This window comes from Brassica napus, chromosome C1 (genome assembly GCF_020379485.1).
Source record: "Brassica napus cultivar Da-Ae chromosome C1, Da-Ae, whole genome shotgun sequence".
NCBI classification, from domain to species: domain Eukaryota; kingdom Viridiplantae; phylum Streptophyta; class Magnoliopsida; order Brassicales; family Brassicaceae; genus Brassica; species Brassica napus.
In genome coordinates, this window is record NC_063444.1 from 34,049,666 (window position 1) to 34,062,643 (window position 12,978).

At 29.8% G+C, this 12,978-nt stretch overlaps 2 long non-coding RNA genes across 3 annotated transcripts; one reads left to right on the forward strand and one right to left on the reverse strand.

Annotated features, from left to right (window-relative positions):
- Nucleotides 1-5,103: 5,103 nt before the first annotated feature.
- On the forward strand, nt 5,104-7,794 carry LOC111201960. Its single transcript, XR_002654897.2, has 2 exons — nt 5,104-7,196; nt 7,334-7,794. It is a non-coding gene; the product is annotated as an uncharacterized LOC111201960 (long non-coding RNA).
- Nucleotides 7,795-8,684: 890 nt separating this feature from the next.
- LOC106376772 lies at nt 8,685-10,538 on the reverse strand. Of its 2 annotated transcripts, XR_001275671.3 has the most exons (5): nt 10,303-10,538; nt 10,077-10,211; nt 9,867-9,973; nt 9,431-9,625; nt 8,685-9,200 (listed from the first exon to the last, which is right to left on the reverse strand). It is a non-coding gene; the product is annotated as an uncharacterized LOC106376772 (long non-coding RNA). The 2 variants fall into 2 exon arrangements; XR_001275665.3 differs by lacking the exon at nt 8,685-9,200 and having other exon boundaries at nt 9,259-9,625.
- Between the last annotated feature and the right edge of the window lie 2,440 nt (nt 10,539-12,978).

The window sequence follows — 12,978 nt, forward strand, 5'->3', positions numbered from 1 at the left end:
TTAATCAGTAATATTTTGTATATTTTATGATGAAAATAAAAATATATACATAACAAATATTTTTGGGCCCTTTTCAATTTTATATATTACATTTTTTAATTTTTTGTATAAAATATATATATTTATAATAAAAAAATTGGACCCATTAACTATTAATATATGGGAGGACACGTTCTTGGGCCCAGAACGGTCACACTGTTTGTCCCCTGTAATTAGCCGGCCCTGTTCACAAGCCATGGTCTTATCTCTTGTAAATTCATTTGATTGATTTATAATAATCTACATACTTCATTTTTAAATCTATCTGAATTCTTATGAAATCCGTTTATTTAATTTTAAAAATTAGTGGATTTATCAAAAATTTCCAAATCTATTAGAATTTCCAAATCCATTAAAATACTAGAACCAATAAACCCCACTAAATGTTTTGGATATGCATAGACTTTTGTTTTGACTTATAGGGTTCTTCGGCTCGGCCCGTATATCTATATTAATAAAAAAAAACAATGGCTTTGAATGTGAAACATGTCAATGCAGAATAATTGCAGGCCATTTATTTTGCAGGTTGTACTGCATTTTTTGTCCATTCAGCTTTCTAAATGCAGATCATTAATATGCATTACAATCTGCATGAAGATTTTTATTATAAAAGAGATTTATTATTCTGCAAAAAGTAAAAAAAAAAGAGGTGGGAGAAATGCAGATGACCAATCATGTAGTTTTTTTCCTTGTTTTTTTATAAATAGTTTATTTATTCCATTTCATTTATTTTCAAACAGAACACCAAACCTTTCATAATTATTGTTAGTATTTAGACCATTTTCGTTTTATATTATAACTTAATTTTTGAAAATTATTTATAAAATTAATATATAAAATATGTATTGTATTACTTATATCTTATTTTCTATGAAATGATTTATAAAATGGTATATTTTTTCTTTACATATTACAACTTTAATACAATTTATTTGCAATAAATAGTAATGCATAAAATAATAAATATTAAGGTTGTATATTCATATTTTTTTATAAAATAGTTGCAGTTTGTTATACATGTTATTTTTGTATCCCTTTAAAATTTGTGATCAATAAAAATCATGTATTATATATTCCAACAGTAATAAATATTTTCATATAAATTAGTTTAATAAATTTATGCATATACTTTCATATTTGATCATTTATATTTTAATTGCATATAGTTACAAATGTTATAGGTTATTTATAGTTACTTAATATCAATAAAATACCAAACATATTTTTTTGTTCTTAAATATACATGTATGCATTTTTATATTTTAAATTTTCAAATGAAGATTTTTTTATACAGTAACATATATAAAATTGATAATATTAGTTATACAGTTGAACCAAATCGAATAAAGATACAAACAATAAGAGCAAAACAAAAATACTCTTTATAATTTTTGTAATTGTGATGAAATTTCATATAATTTATAATTTCAGTATATTTATTAGAATGATGATATTTATTGTTATTTTTTCAACATGATATTTATTACTTATTTACAATAAGTTGCATTTTGGTTATATATTTATTTTTCATTTAAAAAATACAACATTTTTATTATACTAACTTGGTCTGCTTGATTTGCATTTGTTCTGCTTGGTCTGCATTTTTGTTTGATCTGCATTTGTTGGACCTAACCTTTATTTTGTAATATATCTATCTATCTATCTTATTAAAACTCAAGTAAAAATTGAGATTGTTTGGTTACATAGATATCATTTTAAAAAGTAGGTGTGTTTGGAAACATGGTTTGCTTAAATTGTTGTGTCTGCCCGTTAGTATAAGGCCCATCGATATCCTTTTTTCCTATAACCCATCGATTTTAAATTTGTAAAAATTAGTTACCTTAAATATCTCATTGTTATCGTATATACATATTACCTAACCTTCTCCCCACGTTAGCAAGATATTCTAACCTTCTCCCCACGTTAGCAAGATATTCTAAAAACTAACAACCAATTAAATATATTACAATATATATGATTTCGTCAAAAACAGAAATGAGAAAATATCGGTGATGCATATTAATCATCGCCATAAATACAGCTTAACCTATATTTCTTCACACATCTATATATACTGAGACTACAATTAAAGGTTGCCGATCAATCTCTCACAGAAAACATGTCAAACTAAAGAAAAATGTGTCTTATTAAGGATCTCAAACCGTTCCGAGATGAATGGCGTCTAACTGTGAAACTGCTTCATTCCTGGAAACAAACCACCAGTTATGGAGGAGATACTCTTGAGTGCGTCCTGGTTGATTAAACTGTAATATACATTGCCTTTCAATAGTGATTCATATATATACCAATTCTCATCTAATAGTGACTCATATTCTACTTTGTTTTCTTAAAAGGGTGCTAAAATCTAAGCATCATGCAAGAGATCTCAAATGAATCGTATTCAACGTTAGTGTTCAACGTTACCTACGTGTTGGTGAATGGAAGGTCATTGACACCGTTAAAATAACTGGTGTAGGAGTAGGTAAATATCGACCTACAACGCAGCAGTACAAGATGACAATCATTAGGAGACACATCAATAACCCCTTCTGATTATCGGAATGATAATCACTTCCTTAATCTGGCTAACTACGAGGAGATTGGTAATGGAAAGCTGAAGCCCCATTTTCTAATTGGTATGTGTACAAAACGATTTTTACTTTTTCTATATATATAGCTGTTAATTGAAACAGATATCATGGGACAGGTTACTGAACTTGGAGCAGGAGCTATGGTCCAAGCTAATGGAAATGACATGAAAAGAGTTCACTTTCGTTTGCGTGATACAAGGTAGTTTAAGCAAAATCTGTTATTAATCATTTTTACTCTTACTGTCCTAAGTTTAATATTAAATATGGTATGTTCTCTCAGTGGTCATGAAGTGGCATGTTGCTTATGGGGAAAATATGCTGCGCAATTTGAAACGGTGAAAGAAGCTAATGATGAAAGTATTATATGCTTGATAAGGTTTGCAAAAATCAGCGAATACAGAGGTAAACACTCCACATCTTATATGTACTATTTTCAAAGTATGATTGAAAGAAGACGTGAGCATATATTTTTATCATAACATAGGAGAAAAACAAATAACCAACGCATTTGATGCTTCGCTTTCTCAACCCAACAATGGAGGAAGCTATCGATTTTAGACAGAAGTAAGTATGAAATATATATTGTTTGGTTTGGCTCTATTAAAATTTAGATACTTTGGCGCACTAATTATTGTTTTGATCAGGATGTTGAATGATCCTCTTCCCCTAGCTATTTTGGATCAAAGTAATAAAAATAAGATAATCACAAAGGTTGCTCAAGATTGGGATGAGGTAGACGTCAGATGTATTTATGAGATTTTACAGAGTTTTGAGGTAATAATACTACTTTACATATCCGGTTGTTGTTGTGGTCTCTTACTATAATATTTTTAACTTTATATATTTATAACCATATAGGCTGACAGTTGCAAGATCATTTGTTCAATTGAATCCATTGACACGGACTGGGGTTGGTTCTATTTTGGGTGTAAGAGACGCAATCTACGTATTACTAGGATTGGTAGGAAATCTTCTGGTAAGATGATTCAATCTGAAAAGCCACAATTTCATTGTGAAATGTGTCGTGGAGCCTGTTCAAATATCGAACTGTAAACGTGTGTTGAGATTTTAAATTATAAAATGAATTTGCTAAGTGATATGTGAATTATACAGGTTCAAGCTTCATTTGGTTGTGAAAGATGACACTGAGACATGCATATTGATGCTTCTTGACACTGTGGCTAAAACAATTATTGGTAGCAAAGATGTTGAGCTTTGGGATGGTTCATTTGATGAGGTGATTTTACTTTTACAGTTTAATATATAGGCTAATATTATAACTCAAGTACCAGCCTATAAATCTGTGAAGTATTTATAACAGATTGAAGACCCAGAAGTCATTCCTCAGCCTATTCGAGACTTGGTTGGGAAATCTTTTTGTTTTGGTCTAGCAATAACCAATGACAATGTAAACGGATCCGAGACTTTTAAGGTTTCTGAGGTCTGGTCTGGAGAGTATATTCAGAGGATCGAATCAGTCTCAGAACCAATTTCATTAATTGAGACCATTTCGTCAACTCTATCTAGTGGAGAGGTAAGTGGTTTTTGCATATTTGACTACTTTAAGAATAGATTACTCACGTGCAATTTCAGGTATATTAAATTACCTATATTCTTTTAATTATTTTTTAGCTTCTTGTGATTGATCATATCAATGAGAACTCATCAGGAGATGTTTCCACCCCAAGTAACAAGCGTAAGGAAGATGAGTGCGATCAAATGGACATGACATCTACATCTAAGAAGTTATGCACTAATATCATAAAGAAGGAGAAGACAAAGACTGATTAGTGGAAGTTATGGTCACCTAATAAAGAGTTGTTTTGCTTTGGTTTTATTTTATTGTTTTATGAATTCTCTTTTGTTTTTAAAAATTTGCGTATTGGTTTTGTTACATTTTACAAGACATTCTCTATATATTCTGCTATTGTCAAGAAATTCAGTGTTGATTCTTTCTTACATTTTAGACACTATCATTCACATTAACAAATAGATGCTTCAATGAGTCAAGTTAAAAGCTACAAAATATAGGTAAACCAAGATAATAACTTAATCGATATCCTACATGATGCTAAGTTCTTTTCATCTAATGAAAAACCAATAGCTAATTCATTGACTTAATATAAAAAAAAGGTGGTATTTACTAACCGTTGTTTTGTTCCATTTGGTCGACAAATGCATTGTCTAAATTCCTCATCTCGAGTCTGGTCTTCGTTCTCCAAAATGTTAGAATTAAGGATTGAATCGAGTTTTCTGTAGTAAATCAAATAAAAATATACATTATTCTCAAATATTTTACAGAACAAACAAACACAATGAATTGAAAAAGAACGATAACAAATGACATTTTTCAGAACAAACAAACATAAAAGTTTTGTACTTATCTGCTTATTGTCTGACTCGGTTACATGGCGGAGATGATTACATGGTGGAGATGATGTTTCAAAAGGAAGCTCTCTATTTTATATGTTGCATCAACCTGTAAAAGTTTTCACAATTCCATTAGGCTCCTAAATTGTAACCATCCGACCATAGAAACGAAGAATGTTGTACAGAAAAAAAACAATTTTAACAATATAAAATCTGCCAAACCCTTTTAAAATGGAATTAGAGCAAACAAATTGTAATTATATGACCTGGACCGAATTGAACTTGTTGAGGTCGGAGACCCCATTCCAAATACAATAGATCAAACAAATTAAAAAAAAAGTCTAACCATTAATACAATATGGTATTTAACAATATAAAATCTGGCAAACCCTTGCAATGAAATTAAACCAAACAAATTAGGATTGGTGTCTAACCTTTAATACAATAGATCGAGAGTGAACATGAAATCAAAGTTGTTCAGATTCTGTTTTTGAGTTAGGTTTTTGAAGGAATCTCCACACGAAGAAGACGAAGAGTTAAGAAAGAGAGAGAGAGAGGCAGCGACGGATCGAAAGGTAAGAAGAAGCCAAAAAAGAAATTGTTGTACTGTTTTTAGCACGTTACATAACAAACATTTTCCCGGAGTTATTAGTTGGGCTAATAAAAAATTGAGGACAATATTTATATGGGCCAGATTTTATGTAACGGGTAAATAATTTTGGAATTATATGTTGTATGGCCCAATTTTGTAAATAATAGACATTTACATTTTTTATATAAAACAATTTAAACAATACTATATTTTATGTAGCATTTTATTGTTGTTTTTTTTGTGGAAAATTTAAAAACCCTTAACTGAAATATATTATATTTAAAAAACACTATTTTGTATATATAGTATAATCTTAATTAGTTTAGTCACATTTAAATAGTTAGAGGATACAATTATCAGAAAATAAATTTATTATTAATAACATTTCATATAATTTTTTTTTAAAATTAAAATTTTCAATATGTCTAAAAATTTAGAAAAAAATTAATAAAAAGCAAGTGGTACATATATGATTAGTCCAAATTTATATAAAACAAAAATTGCACAAGTTATACATTTTCAAAACAAACTGCACAAGTTATAAAAAGAAACAATTTTTTTTAATAATCTAATAATAATGTTTCATTTGTGCCAAAAAAAAATATATTTTGATTACAAAATCAGATTGACAAGTACATCAGAGTACCCGTTAGAACACGATTCGTTTTTTGGGATATTGTGTTTTTAGACCTTTAATACAGTTCAGATATTATAAATTACTAGAATGAGTTTGAGTCGGACTATCCTATGTCTGTTTAAGTTTGTAGGAACCAAGAAAAATGTAAATAAATTACATTGACAACAATGTCGTTAAATAGTTTAGATATATAAAAATAAAATTCAAAACCTGCGCGGACGCGCGGGTCAAAATCTAGTAATCTATTAAGACTGAAGTACAAAAAAAAATAACCCTCAGTTTTCTTCAATAATTACATTACCCATGCCACTGCCATAAAGCTATGCCGTTTTGTACTGACTCATTATTTTGGAATTGAAACGTGCTGGGCTTATGAAACCTTATGGCCCATATGATAATCACAATTATATTATTCAACCTTCAAACCGAATACCGAATTCACATCACGTCCGACAAAAGATTTAATGCCAGTACCATTAAAAAAAGAAATTTTTACTTTTTAAGACACTTTCTCACTTATGAATTACACATAAAAACACATATGGCTGGAGACACACTTTATTGATGTGCAATGTCTATCATGCCCTCTAATAAGACTCAATTACACTTTCTTCTGACTCTAACTAAGCAATAAAATAATTTCTATGAGAAATTCAAAAATCAATTCTCTCCCCAATTTCGATTTCAAATCTCAGATCTATTTTTACTTTTCCAAATTCCCTAGAAACTCTCTCCTTCAACCTTTCTCTGCAATGTTTTGTTTTTCTCTGTGTTTCTTTTTGCTTTCAATTATAATATCACAAACCTCAAAAATTCATAGCTCTTTCTCACGGTAATCTGTAAGAGCTTGTTTTTTTGACCAAACCAACTCCACCTCCCAATCTATCTATGAGCTCGATTCCTTGCGCTCACTACGGCATAGAAACGTCAACACCTCTATGTGCAACCACCGCTGGGTTAGGACCAGGTTTGCCTCTGTGAATCCTTAATGTTTTCATTTGATTTTGATTTGTAGAAGATGAGTCGAGGACGAGATCTGTTTGCAACCATAAGACACGAAGTTTTGGTTTGAAAACTGTTTCATAATTGCTTGTTCTGTGACAGTGGAAAGGGGATGTGGAGGAGCAAGAGGAAGAAGAAGACAAGAAAGTTGCGTTTGAATGTGTGACGACGGCACCTCTCTACTTCAGGGGAGGACGGCTGAACCTGTGCGACGACAAACACATAGAATGGCTGGAATCGGGGAGGTTCATGGAGCTGATGATGTCGACGGGTTTGATCTGCTACTAGTCGGTGAGCTGGGTCATGCTCGAGAGCCAAAACAACAATGGCAAATTTTCAGTTTTTTTGCAACTGTGGTCACTCACGTTTTGATTATTCACGCTTTCACCCAAGATTCATAAAATGTACAAAACGTTTTCTTGATTTAGATGATAACCATATCCACACCTCATTTTTGTTGATTACTCGCAAATATTTTTTCCTCTATCCACAATATGTGTCGACAATTTATTTTGTTCATAACATTTTCATCTACAAATGTGTAATGCACTCAAGTTTTTTCTGTGGCTGTTCTTTGATACACACCATCCATAACTCAAATTTTTTGTAATAACGATGTCCACAACTCATTTTTTTAGATTATATCATCCACATCCATAATATATGTTCATGGAAGTTTGTCCACTTAATTCAATTTTAATATATTAAAATAAATATATCTTCATATGGATCTCAAAATAGAAAAAGAAATTTCTAATTTTTATATATATTGATTTATATATTATAATATGAGATAATAACAAAATAAGTATGTTTGAAAAAATCATAACCTTTAGATGTTATTTTTCTTTTCAATCAAATGGCCAAAAAAAAAGTCCGTAAATCTGTAAACCCATACTTTTCGTTAGATTTTCATTTTAAATTTCAATCAAGTGGCCACAATTATTCTCACTTTCCCATAAACCAATTTTCAGTTGTAGATAGCTGTCTAGCAAATCTCAACACGTGATTCAATTTCTGGAGGGCAAAAATATCCACAAAAATTCTCTCTTTCAAAGGAAAGTGTGCCTCCAGCGGGATGTGTCCTATCATGTAAAAAAAGAGAAAAATGTGTCCTAATAAGTAACTCACTCTTAAAAAAACACAAGATTTAATCTATCCATAATCGAAACAAACTTTCTCAAAACAATTTCTGCTTATACACAATTAAAATTACATAAAAAATATCTTAACAAAATATTCCTTTTCCTAAACAAAACAACATTATTTTTTTTCCTATTTCTACGCACAATTTCTTCATAACTACCACAATCAGCATATTCTGATTTTAATTCTTGCAACACACATCATGCTTATCGTCAAAAAGTATATTCTCTTTGTTATATGATATATCAAAAATAAGGAAAGAATATTAATTAATATTACAGTCATAAATTTTGTAAGATTTTTCGCGTAGCTCACAACTAACAAAATCTTTTATTACTTTTTCCAATCACAACTATATATATAGATACACTTCATCTAACGTCACAAACATATCAAAAAAAAAAACTAAATCCTAAACATGTCTATCGTGACTGCTTATACTCCTTTCACAAAACTAGACCTTTCAAAAACAGTTGGAGAGTTCAAGTGAAATGTTTACATTCATGGAAGCAACATACATCTTCCGGAGGTGATAGCTTTGAGATGGTTTTAGCAGACCAATGGGTAACTTTTCATCTACACCATTTCTTCTCTTTTAACATTACTTATGTTCCTTTGAATCTAATATATTCTTGTGTTTTTTAGGGAAACAAGATCCATGCTTCCTGCAAACCAAGTCTCATGTACCGAGTTCAACGTGTTTTACCCATTGATAAATGGGGAGTTGTTCAAAACGTATCCGTGACTGCAGCTGGTGGTCAGTACCGAACATCACAGCATAAGTACAGGATGACAATAGCAGATGATGCTGTGCTTTCGGGTTCTGGTTTAGCGGATGAAAGACATTTACTATCTCTTGCCAAGTATGAAGAAATTCAAAATGGAACTCTAAACCAAATTTCCTCATAGGTAATATATAATTCGATTTTATTCATATACATATACAATGCTTTCAAAAGAAAAGAGTATTTCTTTCATAATCTAAGTTAGGCTAAATATTTTTACATTGCTTTCAACTTATGATTTAGTTATTATAGTTAAGTAATTACTAACCGTTTTATAAGTATGTTGATCGTCAAGGTGGTTGACTTACTCATTGGTCTTCGCTCCCTATGCTCTGTGATGTCACAAGTTAATCTCATCTCTCTGTCTTTGTCTCCGTACTCAGTGTGAGCTTCTCTTATCACTTATGATGACTGTCCATCTATTTCTCCATAACGGATTAGTTGGTGTACTATTACTTCCCGCCTGTAAAGTGTATCTGATTTCAAATATCCTATATGCTCTGAACAATAATATTTATAAATCTACCATATAAAAAGACTCGGAAACCATGCCACTAACATATCATGCTCTGAACAATAATATTTATAAATCTACCACTTAAATAGAACTGAGACAATCAAGTCATTCCATCCTGTTACTGAGCTAAAGAAAAGTAAATTAAAATCAGCCTTCTAAACAAACCAAAGGAGAGTTTTTATCATACCTTCACCGATCAAAGGATTGCAGACGATTTATCCCCGTTTTAAAAACTGAAGCCATGATCTGTCTTTCCGAGTCAAGGGTCTTGGTATTCCATACCTTAGCTGGTCTCTGAAAAATAAAAATAAATATTGTAGATTAGACAAAACTAATCGTAATAAGCATATGACTGGAAGCATAATTTTTTTTGATAGAAACAGAATCAAGGACAAACCCTGAAGGACTCTTTCTAGCACGAGAACCTGGCTTCATGGACGTGATTATCTTCTATCAATGAAGATTTTGACTTTTCAATATGATGTCTCCAAAGTCGAAACGTGATGGCCGATCTACTCATGGAAACAGAAATCTATCGACATAAGAAATAAACAATTAAAGTTTTTAGGTCTTCAAAAATTAATCCTTTCAACTGAATCCAAAAAAAAATTAATGAGTCTAACCTATCTGAGAATAGATCGATGGATTTAAAAAATAGTTGAGTCAATGAAGTTGATAACCAGAATATAGCTTTCAGTGGATGTGATTCTTCGATCCCTTTTTTTATTGATGAATATCGAAGCGGATATAAGAGAGAAAGAGAGAGAATTTTTTTTTTGTCAAGAGAGAGAGAGAGAGAGAGAGATTTAATTGAGGAAAAGTGGTTACTTTTTTTTTGGATAAACGTTTTTTTCCCGGAATAAACAGTTATAAACTGGGCTTCATTTACAACTTTTATTTTGGGCCATAATATTCATAGATTTATTGGATTATGCATTACTAAAATCAATATATCCCAATGATAATAAATATGAAAATTAATAGATAAGATGTAGTTATTTGGCTGGGTGTATATTTTAATCAAATTAAATTTCAGATACAAATATTTATATTTGATTTTTCAATTTATATGGTATACATATATATGATATAAAATACATATATCTAATTTTCAATTAATACAGTCTTTTTAAAAACAATTTAGCTTTACACTGTATATTAATACATAGTTAGATTTAACAAAAATATTACTATCTAACTGATGCAATTGATGTCCAATTAAAAAAATATATAGCACAAAATACTATCACAAATGAAACCATATAATTGTTATGTTTTAAAATCTATTTATAAATATCGAAAAATACTATTATAAAAAAACGGACATGTGATATAAAACAAATATGTAATATGGAAAAATTTATTTTATATTTTTATGAATTATTTTCTATAAACTATTAATTTTATGAAATATACATCCGCGCGGGCGCGGGGGTCAAAAGCTAGTATATTATTAAGACAGAGACATTGTGTTGGACCTAACATTTATTTTTTAAGTTTTTAAATTAAATACAGATTCTACTTTATGGTTAAACCCCATGTTCGAAAACGCGGGCGAGTTGGCCGATTACTCGCCGGTTAAACGCAAATCGGTGGTGCTCTGCTGCGATTTTGTGTTATTCGGGCAAAAACTCGGATTAGAAAAATATTGTTCATATTTTGGCATTTTATGATTCGAAATCGGTCCTTTCAACATAAATCTTTCATGTTTCATTGTTAATAATCTAGAATCGAAGCAAATCGTCCCAGGAAAAGATGATTTTTGTTAAAAAAAAATAAAAAACGGCCATAAACTAGGGTTAAAAGACGCACAGGTCGGGAAGAAGAAGATGAATTGTAAATTACAAATATACCCTTCATTAAAGAGATGTAAACAAAAAAAGATGGAAAAATGACATTAGCGGCAGTTGAACCCAGGTTAAGAGACCTAAATAAGCCTAATGTAACCGCTAGGCCACAATAACACGTCTGCTATTGATTTTCAAAACAAGTTAACATATATTATAAATGAAAAATGTGAATTTTTATGATTTTTATTGTAAAATTACTCCCCGAGTACTCTCCGATTACTCCCCGATTATATCTCGTTTTTCAGTTAACTCACTAGGCCCGGATCAAGCGTACGTATAGCGCCTAGCGTAATTTCGAACATGGGTTAAACCTATATTAAATCATTAATCTATATTATTAAAACAAAGTATTTTTTAATACTGTTTGAAAACATGAATAACAATATAAATGAGAACTGTTTGTAAAATATTGATAACAATATTAAAAAGAAGAAGTATAATGTCATTTTAGTAACTTTATTAATATAATTAAATTAATTGACTTTCTATATTTCACTCATTTTAACAATTTCATGAATTATATTACATTAACAATACATCACATCACTAATTATATTACCATATAATAATAATAGTGCAGATTTTCATTTATTAGTTAATCAACATTACCTTTTTGCCAATTATAAAATCAAACATGTAAAATAACTGAGTTTTGTATATGGTCAAAACGTTCGGTTTAGTTTGTTTTACTAAAACTTTTTAAATATATTTTAGTTTCAATCGGTGGAAAATTACGTAGCCAAAAACATAATTCAAAAACATTTTTTAGTGAATAAAATAATTACTTAAATCAAAATAATAAAATTGTATTACATTTATTGTCACTTAATTTTTCACTCCATATAATTTTTTTACTAAATAAAAATATCTTTCAATTTCACTTAATTTAGCCAAACACATAGAAAGATTCATTTTTATTTAGTTTATAAAATCAGTTAGGTATGAACATTGGCTATCTATTTATGTACGGGTTGTTCTTTTCGAGTATCGTTATTTTTTTGTTTTGAAACTAGTCTCCGCTTGAATATTATAAATTTATGAGTGGGTTTTGAGTTGGCTCCTTCTGTGTCTGGATGAGTTCGTTTCTAATGTATATGAACCTAAAAATATCTAAAAAAGAAATATATCTGAAACGGGTTCGGATATTTGTACCAAAAATAATTATATTACCAGATTCGGTCCACGTCTTCTGAATACAATTAAGTATATTACGACTCATCTAAAATATATATGACATTAATCATGAAAAACAAATATCAGTGTATAAAAATAGCTTTTTCCGACCATCATGTGTGAGTTTTCTTTCTTTCTTTTTTCTCACAAATAAATAAATAAGTGATTGATGATTTGTAAAAGTTTTGGTCTTATATATAATATAATAATGTTTATATTTGACTAATATTTAGTGAATATGTTACAGGGGTTATGTTGTATTTTATATTTTATTTA